Genomic DNA, 13,247 nt, shown 5'->3' with positions numbered 1-13,247 from the left:
AAAAGTAAATGAAGCATATAAAGAAAGGCAAGCCCAAAGGTATTTTCGCTGCTGGTTGAAAGTGTGAAGCCTCCATTCAAAGTTGCGCCTCCATTTGGAGGAGCAGAGCTGGGCAAGGAATGAATAGAAGCTTTCTCACTGCCTTCCACATGATCACTATGTAGGTCACTGCAACATCGTGCCAAGTGGAGAACCAGCACCTGATCCAAAGCTGGAAGGAGGGCTTCCTGTTTGAGAGTGAGCAAGAGCCCACAGGGTTCACAGGAAGGCAGTGGAGATGCTACAGTTCCTAGGGAGCAATTTGGTCTTACACAGTCTGAGTCCAGACTGAAGCCTTGGATGCTCCCTTCTAGACTCTCTCCCAGTTGCTATCTCTTCCACAGAATGGAAGCCATAAAAAAGGGCCTCTGGCAAGGACTCCTCAGCCTCTCCAAGGACTCATGCCAAGGAGAGTGGCAGAGCTGCTGCACTGACTTCATGGACCATGGAACTCTTGAGAAGGTCATGCTGGAAGCAGGTTCATGGACCAAAAATGTTGATTTGTGCTTGGGATCTTGAGTTCAGGGTTCTTTGCTTCCACCATGGTGACTGGGGCCAGAGCCTCCTCCATTGGCACCATTGGTTCTTCAGCTTCTGTTTCTGCTAGTCCACATGAACAAAACTGATCCAGATGTGCTAAATGGTCTGACTCAATATAAGCCAATGTCTGGTGTGCCTGTGGGAGGCCCCATTGGTGTGGGTGTTCAAAGCTAGCCTGGACATGCACATGGTGGGCATGTCGTGAGTGGAGCCGGCTGGAGCCAGGAGTCAGACTAGATGGCCCGGGAGGCCCCTTCTGACTCGCTCTGTTTCTATGTTTCTATAGCCAAGTCCTTTGTGGACTTTGGAGGCTCACCCATCCTCCCTGTTGCAGTAACTTCCTTGTAGAAGCCTCCAGAGATGCCTTGCCCTGGATCTACCCATCGTGTGTGGCTTTATTAAGATCAAAGCTGCTCCAGGGACAGCCAGAGCAATATTGCACAGGCACACCAGACATTGGCTGATATTGAGTCAGACCATTTAGCACATCTGGCTCAGTTTCATTCATGTGGACTAGCAGAGGTTTTCTGGATTTGGTGGAGGAACCTTTCCAGCCCTGTCTGGAGACCTTGTGTATCAAGCCTGGGGACATGTGCATGGCCAGGAGTGATGGTTGTGACACCACCTGATCAGGCCTTGGATCTAAATTGACACGGGTTAGAATCTGCTGAGCTGGTTGGGAGAACATACTTGATGGAAGATGATGATCAACCTTGGAGGTTTTCAGAGGAAAACACATGCAGAGCAACTCACGTTTTCAGGGTTGTTGTTGGTTTACAATTAAAAATAGAGTAGTAATCAGGGATTATGTTGTGTCAGAAATGCTTCAGAGACAAGCCATTTGTCAGATGGTCAAAGAAAGGTATGTTAGGGTAAAAGAACTCAGCATCAAGTATCAACAGATGCGGTTGCGGAGCTAGAAGGGAGCGACCAAAATTTGGCAAACTCCAAATTAAGGATAATTAGGAAAGGAATTGGGGGGGGGGGGGGGGGGGTGCAACCCTGCCAAAGTCATTCTCCCTTTGTGTAATTGTACAGTGCAACTACACTTGGGATGCTGTGTGCAGATCAGGTAGCCACACCTAAAAGGGGCACTGTAGTGCTAGAGAAAGAGGAAAAGCCAACTAAAATGTTACTGAGCTGGAGCAACTTCACTAGGAGGAATGGTCACAGTGCCTGGGATCGTTCAGGTTACAGAAAGAGGTGAGTAAAGGGTGACATGATGGGATGTTCAAAATTACATATGGTGTGGAGAAGTGGATTGGGAGACTCGGTGCTAGGACCCAATGGGGTCATCTTGCAAAACCGATTGGTGGGGGCTTCTGGACAGGTAAAAGTGAACAGTTAAGCTACGAATTTCACTTCAAAAAAGTGTAATGATGGCCAGGAATTGGGATGGGTTCCAGAAGGGGTTTGGGAAATTCATGGAGGGCAGAGCTTTCCTCAAGTATTGGTTCTGATAGTGATGTGTTGCTTCCAGTATCAAAGGCAGCTTGCCTACGCACCTCTGTTGCACTAATGTCCCTCTTGGGGGCTTCCTATGGGCAGCTGGTGGCCACTGTCTGAACAGAATGTTGGACTAGATGGACCTTTGGTTGGATCCATCAGGGCTCTTCTTATGCTCTAAAGCTCTCACAAGAAGATGTCCATCAAGCACCTCCTCCAGCAAGGGAACTCATGGGAATGGCATTGGTAGATGAAACTTAGAGATGAGACTCTTAGCAGAACTCAGGGATAATATCATCCAAGACAGTGCTTGGATTCAAGAGTTCAATGTTGTTATGCGGTAGTCCAGATAAAATTCTACAGGGGGCTCAAGTCCATGAGAGCAGACTGCCAACAATCTCCTTCTTGCTTTTTTGCTGCAAGAGTCTGAACAGTTCCTAACAATGGAAGTTACTTCCTAAGACTTGAGCTCATCCCACATCCTGGTCCACTGCAACAACCACCAGTTTAGGCTCTCTTGTTCTTTCCCCAGGGCTGACCTCCTTTGCATAACAGTGTGCAGCCCTCTTAGTAGATTGCACATTTGAGGGTGCGTGCCGTGTCTTCCAAGACCATTTGCAAAAGCAAAACAGGCAACAAGGATGGCTCCCTTTCCCTTTGTTATTGCTACCTCCCTCCTCCCTCCCTCCCTCTCCCCCTGCCCTCTTTCTCCACACACACACACACACACACACACACACACACACACACACACACACACTGACCTGTATAGAGAAAATCAGGGCAGCAACACCCAGGATAGGAAAACAGCAAAGTGTAGTAAAGATGGAGTAGACCAGGTAATCAGGCTCATGGGTGGGCTGTACAGTCGTGATGAAGATGGCCTGTGGTGCCTGAAGGACTGGAATTTGGCTGGATCCTTCCCCAGGTGGGCCATAATACACTTGGTACTGATTTGGCATAGGGGGAGCTGCCCTATGGTCCACAGGCTGTGCTGGCAAAACAAAAGATTTTGGTGGCTCAGGGTAGTCATAGGGGGGCTGTTTTTCAGAGTAGGGGGGTGGATTCTGACTGGCAGCTTCCCTGTTTTCAATCTTCTCATCGTTCAGGTTGCTCATAGTGCAGGTGTGATCTCCTTTCCCCTCTGCAGTTCAGGTAAGCCCCAGTTCTCCTCTTTGCCGTGTTTTTCTCTGGTCAGCTCTCGGGTTCTGAGCTCACTCCCTCTTGCTCCCGTTGCAGTCGGTCCTTGCCAAGCCCTTTATCTTGCTTATCCTTTGATGTGTGCCTCCTGTAGAAAAATCTCCTTTTTAATGCTTGCACAGACTGCTCTGCTTCCGTACATTAAGGACCTTTATGCATTGCTCTTGTTCCTGGGGAGGGTGACTTCAGTGCGCCTGACGGACTATTTTAATGAGTCAAGTGAAACGAGAAAAATCCTAAACCAATCAATTGACATCGGAAGCAGGAACCTGAGGAAGAGAGCCACTCTCCGCATCCTTTCCATGGGAGAAGGTGGATGCAGGCACACCATTCCCCAGCGGAACATAGAGATGCACTCTGAATATCTTATATTCTTTAGGGATCTGCATTTAGAAATTCAAAAGGAAAGCATACAGAACAACTTCCGTTCATATTTATTTTGTGGTGTAGTAAATCTGAAGTCGACTGAATCCATGCTAATGATTCTCGCATGGAAATTCCCGTCCTTTTGACATTTGCTTTCAGATGCCTTCTTTCAGATTTATATTTCTTGCAGATGCTCAGTGCATTTCTGTGCAGATACTGAATGGGCGTGGTTGACATGGCAACACATCACGTATGAGTGCAGTGTTGCCAAGAAGAAGCTTGGATCAGCAAGGGAGAGAGCACCGACAGGCGCATAATCCCTCCAAACTAAGGGCTTCAGTTCCCTTCGCTCTACAGCACTGTCCCCAATTCTGACCAGTGCTCTGTCCTCCCACCTCTACCCCCGCACCTCGTACCACTGAGCTGCACCAAATTTGAGAGCAAAAGAACAAGAAAGCAGAGGCATCCAGGATGGACAGATGCAGTGCTTTTTTTGTAAGAAAAAAGGTGCCGGAACTCATGAAATTATTTACCTTTTGCATGTAGTCAATCACTGTACACACACCCACACATGTCAGTTGTGTAATGAAACATAACGGTTGCCACCCGCAGTAAGCACTCAGCACGCGACCACATGACCAATCACAAGCCGAGCAGCGCCACAAGCCGAGCAGCGCCATCGCAACCAGCGTGGACGAAGCGCGCATGCATCGGACTCGACACACAAGCAGCCCGCATGCACTGTTTTAATAATTTTGCCACCGACCTGCTACGCGCGACAGGGCGATTCAAATCCACGTGGACCAAACATCAAATTTTCAAAAGTTACTTTTAAAATTCGGAAAATCTGTCGAAAAAAGGTGCCAGAACTCCGTTCTGATGCATTCTATGACAAAAAAAGCACTGGGCAGATGTATCCCTTCCTTGGTCAGAAGCACAGTGGAGATGGCCACAGGAAGTGGGTGAGGCCAAGATGTGACTTATACTGACTGGAAGCCTACTCAGAAGTAAGATAAGTCAAGCTTCCACAGGGCTAGCCTTAGAAGTAAGCAGGGCAACCGGTCAGCAGCTCTGCTTCCTCTTCCTGGCAGGGGAAGGCTCTTATTTCTGCTCAGCAACTGAACAGAGAGAAAAGTCCCCCTGTGAGGGTCTCTTCTCAGCAGAGGAGGCCTTTTGCAGTACTCAGCATGGGGAAGCTCCGTGACCAACTGTGAGTTTTCCTTCCCCTCAACAGACAGACAGACAGACAGACAGACAGACAGACAGACAGACACAAGCACATTTAAAAATTACAAGTGACTTATCACACTCTCACTGTTACAGGAAGAGCTGCAGCTTGGGACCAGCAGTGTCTGTGTTTATTTTAAAGATCCTTTCTGACAACTGTAGTGTAAATATCTCACAAATCTCCACTCTGTTTGCCTTTCTGTAATCTGCAGTTGCAATCATTGTTTTTCACCAATGGGAAAATTGCACAAACATGGAAGTTGAGAGAAAAAAATCCCAAGTATGTGAATCATTCCCCAAATTGCCCAGTTTTTCCTTGTAGACGAAATGTGGGCAGTTTAAAAGCCCACATCTGGTTGGCAGTGCCTGGTTGGAGCCCACGTGGCATGGAGACTGTGCTGCACAACTGGCTTTTGTTTTTCTTTTTTAAGATAACCTGTGTAATTGAGAATTTAGTCCCTCATCTAAGCAGTGACAGATGCCACTGTGCTGGGCTCGGCAATGACGGTGTTTCCACATGCCATATCAGGGCTGATTCTCCAGGATTAGTAAGTAAAGTGGCAAATTCCAAGGACTAACTCAAGCCAGCTAAAAAGGAAGAAGTCGAAGAGGCCAGAGAAAGCAGTTATACGAGTTTAAATAAAAGGCTGGACATTCCAGGAAGTTCTTTTCAACTGATGAGGAAAGTATGATAGGACAAGATGTTTGTGTTTGTGCAGATGCTTGCTTGCTTGCTTGATTTATTTATCTATCTAAAACTTTTGTATACTACCCACTACGAAATGGTCTTACAATAAAACAATGTATGTGTACACGCACATTTTATCTATATTTTCTTTTATGCAGGAGGCATAATTTATGTGTCAGGTCACTTATATTTGTTTCATTATGATTTAATGTATTTTAGGAAGATTTATGTTGAAAATGTATGTTAACTTTGTTGGGAAATGTTTATTCTGTTAATGTTTTTATTCTGTTTTATATTGTACACCACCCAATGGGGTGGTTTATAAATTTAATCATCATCATCATCATCATCATCATCATCATCATCATTTTGAGATAGTTGAACATTTGAGGAAGTTCTACATTTTTTCAGGTATATGTTCTGTACATACAAATGGAAGTTCATGTATCTGAATATGGTTTGGAGAAGATGAACTCCTGTTGCAAATGGGCCATTTTTCAGTGATTTGTGAACAGAAACAAAATTTGCATACATTCCCAAAATTTTGTGTGCACATTTTAAAAAAGTGCATGCTTTCTCCTGCTGAAGTGGGTGCATTTGTATTTTCTGGATGTGATTGAATCTTTGAGCATGTCAAGCGTTTTTTTTGGGGGGGGGGGGGGGGGAAGCACTCCCATTCCTGTTTGCATTCACTGTTCCAAGCAGGACAGGCTCTGATTATTTCTGGACTTAAGTGAAATTCACATGGGTGCCTACCCAAAGCTGCGTGGACAAGGCCTACCACTGGTATATATGGTTAGCTAGCACTTTGGCCACCATATTGTGGGACAACTTCTTAAGTTTGGTACCGGTGGTCACCCTATCTAGGGAAAGGCATATTTCATTATGTAGAAGTCATGCCTTTTTGTGCTGGGTAATTTGGGAAAAGAGAAAAGGAAAAAGAAAAAAAGGAATTTTAAAAAAGACAATTGGAGAAAAATCATTCTTTTTTGTTATTGTTAAAGTCTATTATTTGCAGACTTCTTTGGAAACTGCCTGGAGGAGCAACAAGGACTAGAAGAGCAACCCTGCCATTCAATCTGATTACAGAAAGAGACATTTCATTCCATATTAATACCAGTACATTACACAGGTATCTTCAGAAGTAAATCCTGCACTGAATTCGGCTGGATGGTACTCCTGGCTTGATTGGCAAATGCATTAAGGCTGAAGCACGGGTCAGCCTATGTAGCTTCACAAAAGAAGATGTTTGTGGAAATTTGGAGAAAAATCTGTCCTTTTTTGCATTTTCATTTGCACATTTATTTCGGAAAAGATTTGGGGCATTCTGTCTGAGTGCAGCTATTATTAGATTCAGAGTGGCAGGACACTCAGTTCATGGTCCTTGTGCATGGAGGGGAAGCTATTTTGTTTGGTGGTAATAAGTCAGTTATGCAGAGCATTGTGCTTGCAGTCAATGGTTATGAAGGGGGAAATCTCATCTTGTTAGCATTTATAAGCATTTTGGGAGAAGAAGCTCAGAAATGTTTGGGGGAAAGACTTTATTCATTCTGTAAGGTACAGGAAATAACTTCCTTGTGTTGCAACCTTAGCAAAAGTTTGCAATCATGCTGTGTGCATTATTATACAGATTTCATCCCACAGTTTCCTCCCCAAATATATACAGGTAATGAAATTGCTCAGCCAGTTGAGAAAGAGAATGATTTCTTTGCAGATATATCTTCCCTCAATGCATCTGCACGGATTGTATGCCCAGCCCCACACCTTTGAGTAAACACGTATTTCAGGTCAGTTTTGTTACTGTTTGCAATGCATGTAACAGTGTCCCATGTGAACCCTGAATGTAATTCTTGAGGATTTTTTATTTCAATTACCAGAACTTGTGTTCGTGTTAAAAGTGCACACATGCATCACACCCAACACCCACATGTTCACATTTCAGCCTCTGGAGAGGGGGGCGGGGTGTACATTTTTCCTGATTCCCAAAGGAGGTGCTCACTTTTAGGAAGACAAAGGAAATGAACTGAGTTCCAAGGAGGACTTTTGGAGAACTTCCTGGAATGTGAAAAATCACTTATTTCCCCATCCTTACCTTTCAAGTAAGAAACATTTCTCAACATTTCAAGTGAACAACTCAGCTGATTAGAGTGATGTTTAGTCTATATTATGTACTGACCTACATGTATTTCAGTGTGATTTGCCCTGTATCCTGTACATACTTTCTTGGAAATAAATCCGTTGATACCTCTTGACCCTTTTTGTGTGCACTTCCCAGAAGGACAAATTTTTTCATGCACATTCTTCAAAGAGACACTTGCTGTTGATCACTTTGTTGGGGGATTTGAAAACTGCATCACCAGTTAGGAAATGCATGGACTTTAACCATAGATTATGTCTGAGTCTGTGTTCAGGATTTCTCATACATCCAAAGGAGCTAGCAGGGCCATCTGATTCCAAACCTATTCAATTCCTCCTTAGCCACTGGAATGCAGATTGGTTTTAAGCCAAGCCTGAGCAACTTATGGCTCTCCCACCAACTCAGGCTGGTATAATGAATAAAGAGAGGCTGTAGAAATTTTAGGCCACAATGTCTGGAGAGACATTAGTTACCTACCTGTTTTAAACTTGAGTTGTCATTTACAATTATGTCATTCTCAGGTGATGCAACTAATGAAGGAAACATATCCAGGTGCAATGAAAATGCCTTGCAAGAGCATTCAGGATGGTCGTTAGCAGCTGTTGAACTGTTCCATACAAAGCTGCCCAGGAACAGGGGGTTTTTTCGATAAGTGAAGCAGTATTTTGAAGGCAAGGAGAACTGAAAGAAATATCGTATAACCCTAGCACTTCTGCAGCAAGACCGGAGAACCTGTGGTCCTCCAGCTGTCACTGGACTACAACTTCCAAAGTTCCTCATCACAAGACATGCTAGCAGGAGTTGACGGCAATTTCAGTCTAACAGCTTCTGGGGGACCACAATTTCTCTACCCTTGACAGGTATATTATCTGCATGTCAATGAGATCCAGAACTACATTGGTAAACACAGTGGCGAAAGGGTTAGCCGAGTCCCCCTAGCCATGCTTGCAAGGGAAGCTCAAAAATGCGGGTAGCTCTGTTGAATCATCTGCCTGCCTACCTTCTATCATCATGCATCATCCGTCCGTCCATCTGTCCATCCGTCCATCCATCATCTCCTATCATCTGTGTATGTGAGAATGTTATAGCTCATGACATCATAGAATTCCTGGGAAAATCCACTTTCCCTCCTAGCAGGTGAGCTCAGAAAGATCAGAGGAGTCCGAGAGGGATGGTCCATGAGGATATCAGCCCTGCTAATCAAAGTGTCCCATCGCTCTCACCCTCAGGAGCCTCGATTCTACTACACCACTGCCAACAACCTTGTGAAGGAGGGCCATTATAATGTGCTATGTGTACAAGATGTGGCGAGAATCCTGTGTGAAAAACACTGCTGGTATGTGACCAAACCACTTCCCCTGAGACAATTTCTTGTGAAGTCCCCTGATTTGCATGACAGTACAGTTCCTGTAAGTAGCTGGGCTGCATTGCTATACAGCTGTAGATCAACCACATTTAAACAGTCCTGACATGCTGGCTCGTGAAACAGAGCTGCACTGATCCGAGCCCTCGGCTTACACCCCATAAGGCATCCAGCAGCCTTTGACCATTCTTACGAGTGTCCTGGGGGCTGTCCCAGGCACAGCTTGGATCGCGTGTTTTTATTGCAGTCACAGATACCATCAAACAACACACAAAATACCGCCAAGTGTAAAACAGGAGTAAGAGTGAAAATGCACATAAAAAAAATTCTAACCACATTATTTTAAGATCGGCTTCCAACAAGCGATAGCAGCTGCACAAAAACCAGCTCTTCTTGCTGTGACTGATCCAGTAAAAGACAGGATATGTAAAATGAGACAGATTTACCAGGAATTTTCTGTAAAGCGGAGTGATGAAAGTAAGCCGATGATCATGATAAAAGAAGCAGTGGAATTAAACATGCCCAACTGCCTCCACGTCTCCTACTTCACCAGGGCATAACTGTTCATGGTAAGGTCCCCCCCTTTGAATCTTCCTTCCAAAAGTGCAGATGGGATTGCATTAAATCTGGATGGTGTGTTGCAAATTGAAAACAAAACAGAAACTTTGCCAACACAGCCATCTGAAATGCATGAATTGGCACGAGCTCTTTGGGTTTGCGCTGCCCTCCCTTTTAGCTGGGCCTTTGTGGAGCCAGTTGGATTGATGTGATGGTTTTCTAGGCAGCTCTGCTCCATTTCAAAAGATGCAGGCTTCTCTGTTCTGTTCAGCCATTTATACTGATATTTAGATTTAATTGCTTCCAGAACCATGGCTGCAGTGTTAATTGACATAATCAGTGATTTTATCTGATTAACCTTGAATCCAGATACTGTGATTTGTGGTTACCTCTCACAAAACTGGTCGAGGTAGGAAGAGCTCTGTTTTGCAAAACGCTGCATCATCAGTAAACTGATTTGAGGGCTTCTTTCTGTGTCCCTTTTGATTTAACATCCTTGGCTACTAGTTTAAACAAATGACGCGGTAAACTAGGCAAACAGAAAGAAGAACAAAGGACAGTGCTGCTCTTTCTCCCCCTTCGAATAGGGAGAACTTTGGACCAAGGCAGCTCCAATTTAAATAGCAACTGTGCAATTTCAAGGAAGGACAGTTTTGCCCTTCATCAGGGCAAAACTTTAAAGACATCCCATGCTTTGCTTTTCTGTGGCTAGCCTATCTTTTGGAAGACTGGTTGTGAAACCCATTGTACATAACTACGGATGACCCCAGTACAAAGATTCTCCCCCCCAGTACCGTCACCATATACCACTTTGGCAACCCACTGGCTTCTTCTGCCCCACTCCGCCAGGATCCCTTCCAGAGTGCTAGCTGACAAGGTTCAGGGGAATGTCTCCACCCCTCCAGCATCTTCTGATTGTGTCTGCGGCTCCGTGATGCTGACAGTGAGTTGACCTTTTCCCTGCTGTTGTTGCCAGCCAGTATTGCACCTCAGTCCCCTTTTTCAGCGCTGGCTTGTCTGCTAGCAAGGCAGGCAGGCAGGCAGGCAGGGAGCACGGAGGGAGGGTGATTTACTGCTCCTCCTTCACTGCCCGGCCACGGTTTGAGCCAAACAAACCATCTGCAGTGGATAACAGAGGGAGCAAGCCCTGGAGGCTCCTACCGGGCTCCAGCCAGTGCCCAGCCGTGTTTGCTTTCGATCCTGCAGCTGGCTGCAAAGAAATTCGCTTTTCCAAATTCCGTGAAATAACGTTATATCCAGAATCTTGTCGCATCTCTCAGCTTTATTTAACCCACTGACAACTTAGGTCCAGGCCAAGACCCAAGACAATGGATATTTGTGTCTTGAGGTATTTTCAGTGGTTTTAATGCAAGCATATTTTAAGACCTCTGCATTGTTTACTGTTAGCTGCACCTTTGTTGCTCCTCGTTGTAAATTGGGCAGGCCGCGTCTTTGACTTTATGCCATCTGAGGGATTCCGATTCTGATTTTCTTTGTGCCTTAGAAAAGCCAGCTTGAGATGGCTGCAAGAAGGGAAGTGCCTTCCACATGTTGGAAGATTTCTCATCATCTCTGACCCAGCATGAAATGGCTGCTATAATAATTACTACTACTATTAATTGCATTTCTAGGCCACCCATAGCTGAAGCTCTCTGGGTGGTTCACGGCATTTAAGGCACCCATCCAGATTTCACCCATCCAGGTCCGTCCCTGCTTAGCTCCCAAGATTAGGTAAGATCAGGCACTTCAGGCTATACAGAAGCTTAAGCAACTCACAACGCAAAATGTACAAACCTGTGTTTATTTAGACAGAAAAAGTCCCACAAGTCCCAGCATCCCCAAACCCTAAGCTCGTTAGGGTACACTCTGGCTGGAGAATGCTAAGAGTTTTTTTCTTCCTGTATAACTGTGCATAGCATTGCACCCTTAATCCATAATATCCAAATATTCAATCAAGGTCATAATCCTGGAGAATGTTAGTTGCCCTCAAGGAAGAGCAGAAGATTAACCCTTTTCAGGCACCATTTTCTGGATTTGCCCTCCTGGAACTGCTCTTTATTTTGCAGGGAAAACTTCCAGGTAGCACACAATACGTATGGGGCATTGTCCCTGCTGTAAGAACATTAATTAGGATGACTTTGTTTCATTCTAGTCCCTGGGTTTCTAATAAAATGACTCATTGTATGAGCTTTAATTGATCAATGGTTCAATTAATTTTTTTATTATTTCAATTATCGGATGCTGTAGTGTTTTGTTTTATTCTACCCGTTTTTTTATTGTAAGCTGTCCTGAGATGTTAGTGGTGGATGCATTAGAAAAGCTTTTAATAAAATAAATAAAATAATAAACAATTCTGGATCACTTCAAATGCATGTAAAACTGCAGCACTTTATTTCAGAAGGGAGAAAAATATACTTGAATTAGATCACGTGCCATCGTAAAAGAGGCATTTCTTTATGCATGAGAGAAAAACCTTTTTCTGAAACTGGTTTGCAGTCCCTTTCTGAACCCCAGTGTGGCTTGCAACCCAGGTACCTGAAGCTCTACCTGCTCCTGTCACATCTATTACAGAGTTAATCTTTGGAGATTACCAATTTCATGGAAGTGCGGACCTGGAGAAACCAGTGCATTTAACTGAGTGGCAAAAGTAGAAAGCCAGAAAGCCTGAAAAAGCTGAAGCACAGGGACGTGTCTGCCAGAGAACTTGGAGCAGTCCTAGGCAATGGGAAAGACCCCCCCCCCCACCCCGGCCAGGGCCAGTCACTGGGTCTGAGGGACCCACAGCCTGCCGGAGAGATTTGGCAGCTTTCCGGAGGTCTTTCCATCTTGTCCTTGAAATCCTGACCATCATGCCTGACTTTATTTTCCAAATGCATAAAATCCTCCATATCCAGTACGAACCTTTCAGAATAATAACAGATAAAAACAGAAAAAGAAGCAGTAGGTTAAAAACAAGATCAGTGAAACCATAACAGGTTAGTTCAGGAAGATAATAGTGTTTCAGACATGGATTTTTTTTTATGTGCATAACCTTTTGTGTGAATAAAGAGGAATTTGCAAAGGGCAACTCCTCACAGCACAAGTACTTCTCTGTTTGAGAGGCACCATATTCCCAGAGTTTCAAAAAGTCTGTCAGGATCTACACTAGCTTTCACTTCTGTTTTGCACATGCCATTGTGCTGGTCTTTATTTTTAAGCTTGGGAGGAAAACTTACCCCTTTCTTTCACGTGCTGCTGCCCACTGAAATCCATTCCACAAAATCTCCTCTCCAGAGAGAACTGGCTTTTGATAGCATCCAACTTTTCTTCTCCAGCGTGGGAAACCCAAATGACAGCCAATAAAACATGGTGTGTGTGTTTGTGCAGATGAAATTGGTGGGAAGGGTGGCTCAGACTCGGAGGAGGCAGAGCGGATAGATGACCCAGCCGTGGCTCGGAGTTCTCACTCCGATATGGGAGTTTCTGAGACTAGTGAGGCCCCGGCTGCCCAAACCCTCCTGGGAAGCCACCCCGAGACAGCACTGGATCAAAGCACTCCAAGGACAACCACCGAGCCCCCTCCCACTCCTGGCTGTGGGAAAGAAGCCAGCAGAGAACAGGCTGGGGAGGGGTTCTCGGGAGGAGAACTTGACACCCCGGGAGACATGGACACGAGGGCCCGTCAACACACTCGCTGGCTTGAC

At 45.0% G+C, this 13,247-nt stretch overlaps 1 long non-coding RNA gene across 1 annotated transcript in view; it reads left to right on the top strand.

Moving 5' to 3' along the window:
* Positions 1-4,107, top strand: part of LOC123019393 — a 38,247-nt gene extending 34,140 nt beyond the window's left edge. Inside the window, exon 3 of the long non-coding RNA XR_006413922.1 lies at positions 3,135-4,107. This is a non-coding gene — a long non-coding RNA (uncharacterized LOC123019393). The remainder of the gene's footprint in view (positions 1-3,134) is intronic.
* Positions 4,108-13,247: the final 9,140 nt, after the last annotated feature.

Source organism: Varanus komodoensis, unplaced genomic scaffold (genome assembly GCF_004798865.1).
Source record: "Varanus komodoensis strain SLA01 unplaced genomic scaffold, ASM479886v1 scaffold122, whole genome shotgun sequence".
Taxonomy (NCBI): Eukaryota; Metazoa; Chordata; class Lepidosauria; order Squamata; family Varanidae; genus Varanus; species Varanus komodoensis.
This window is presented reverse-complemented; position numbering and strand designations above follow the sequence as displayed.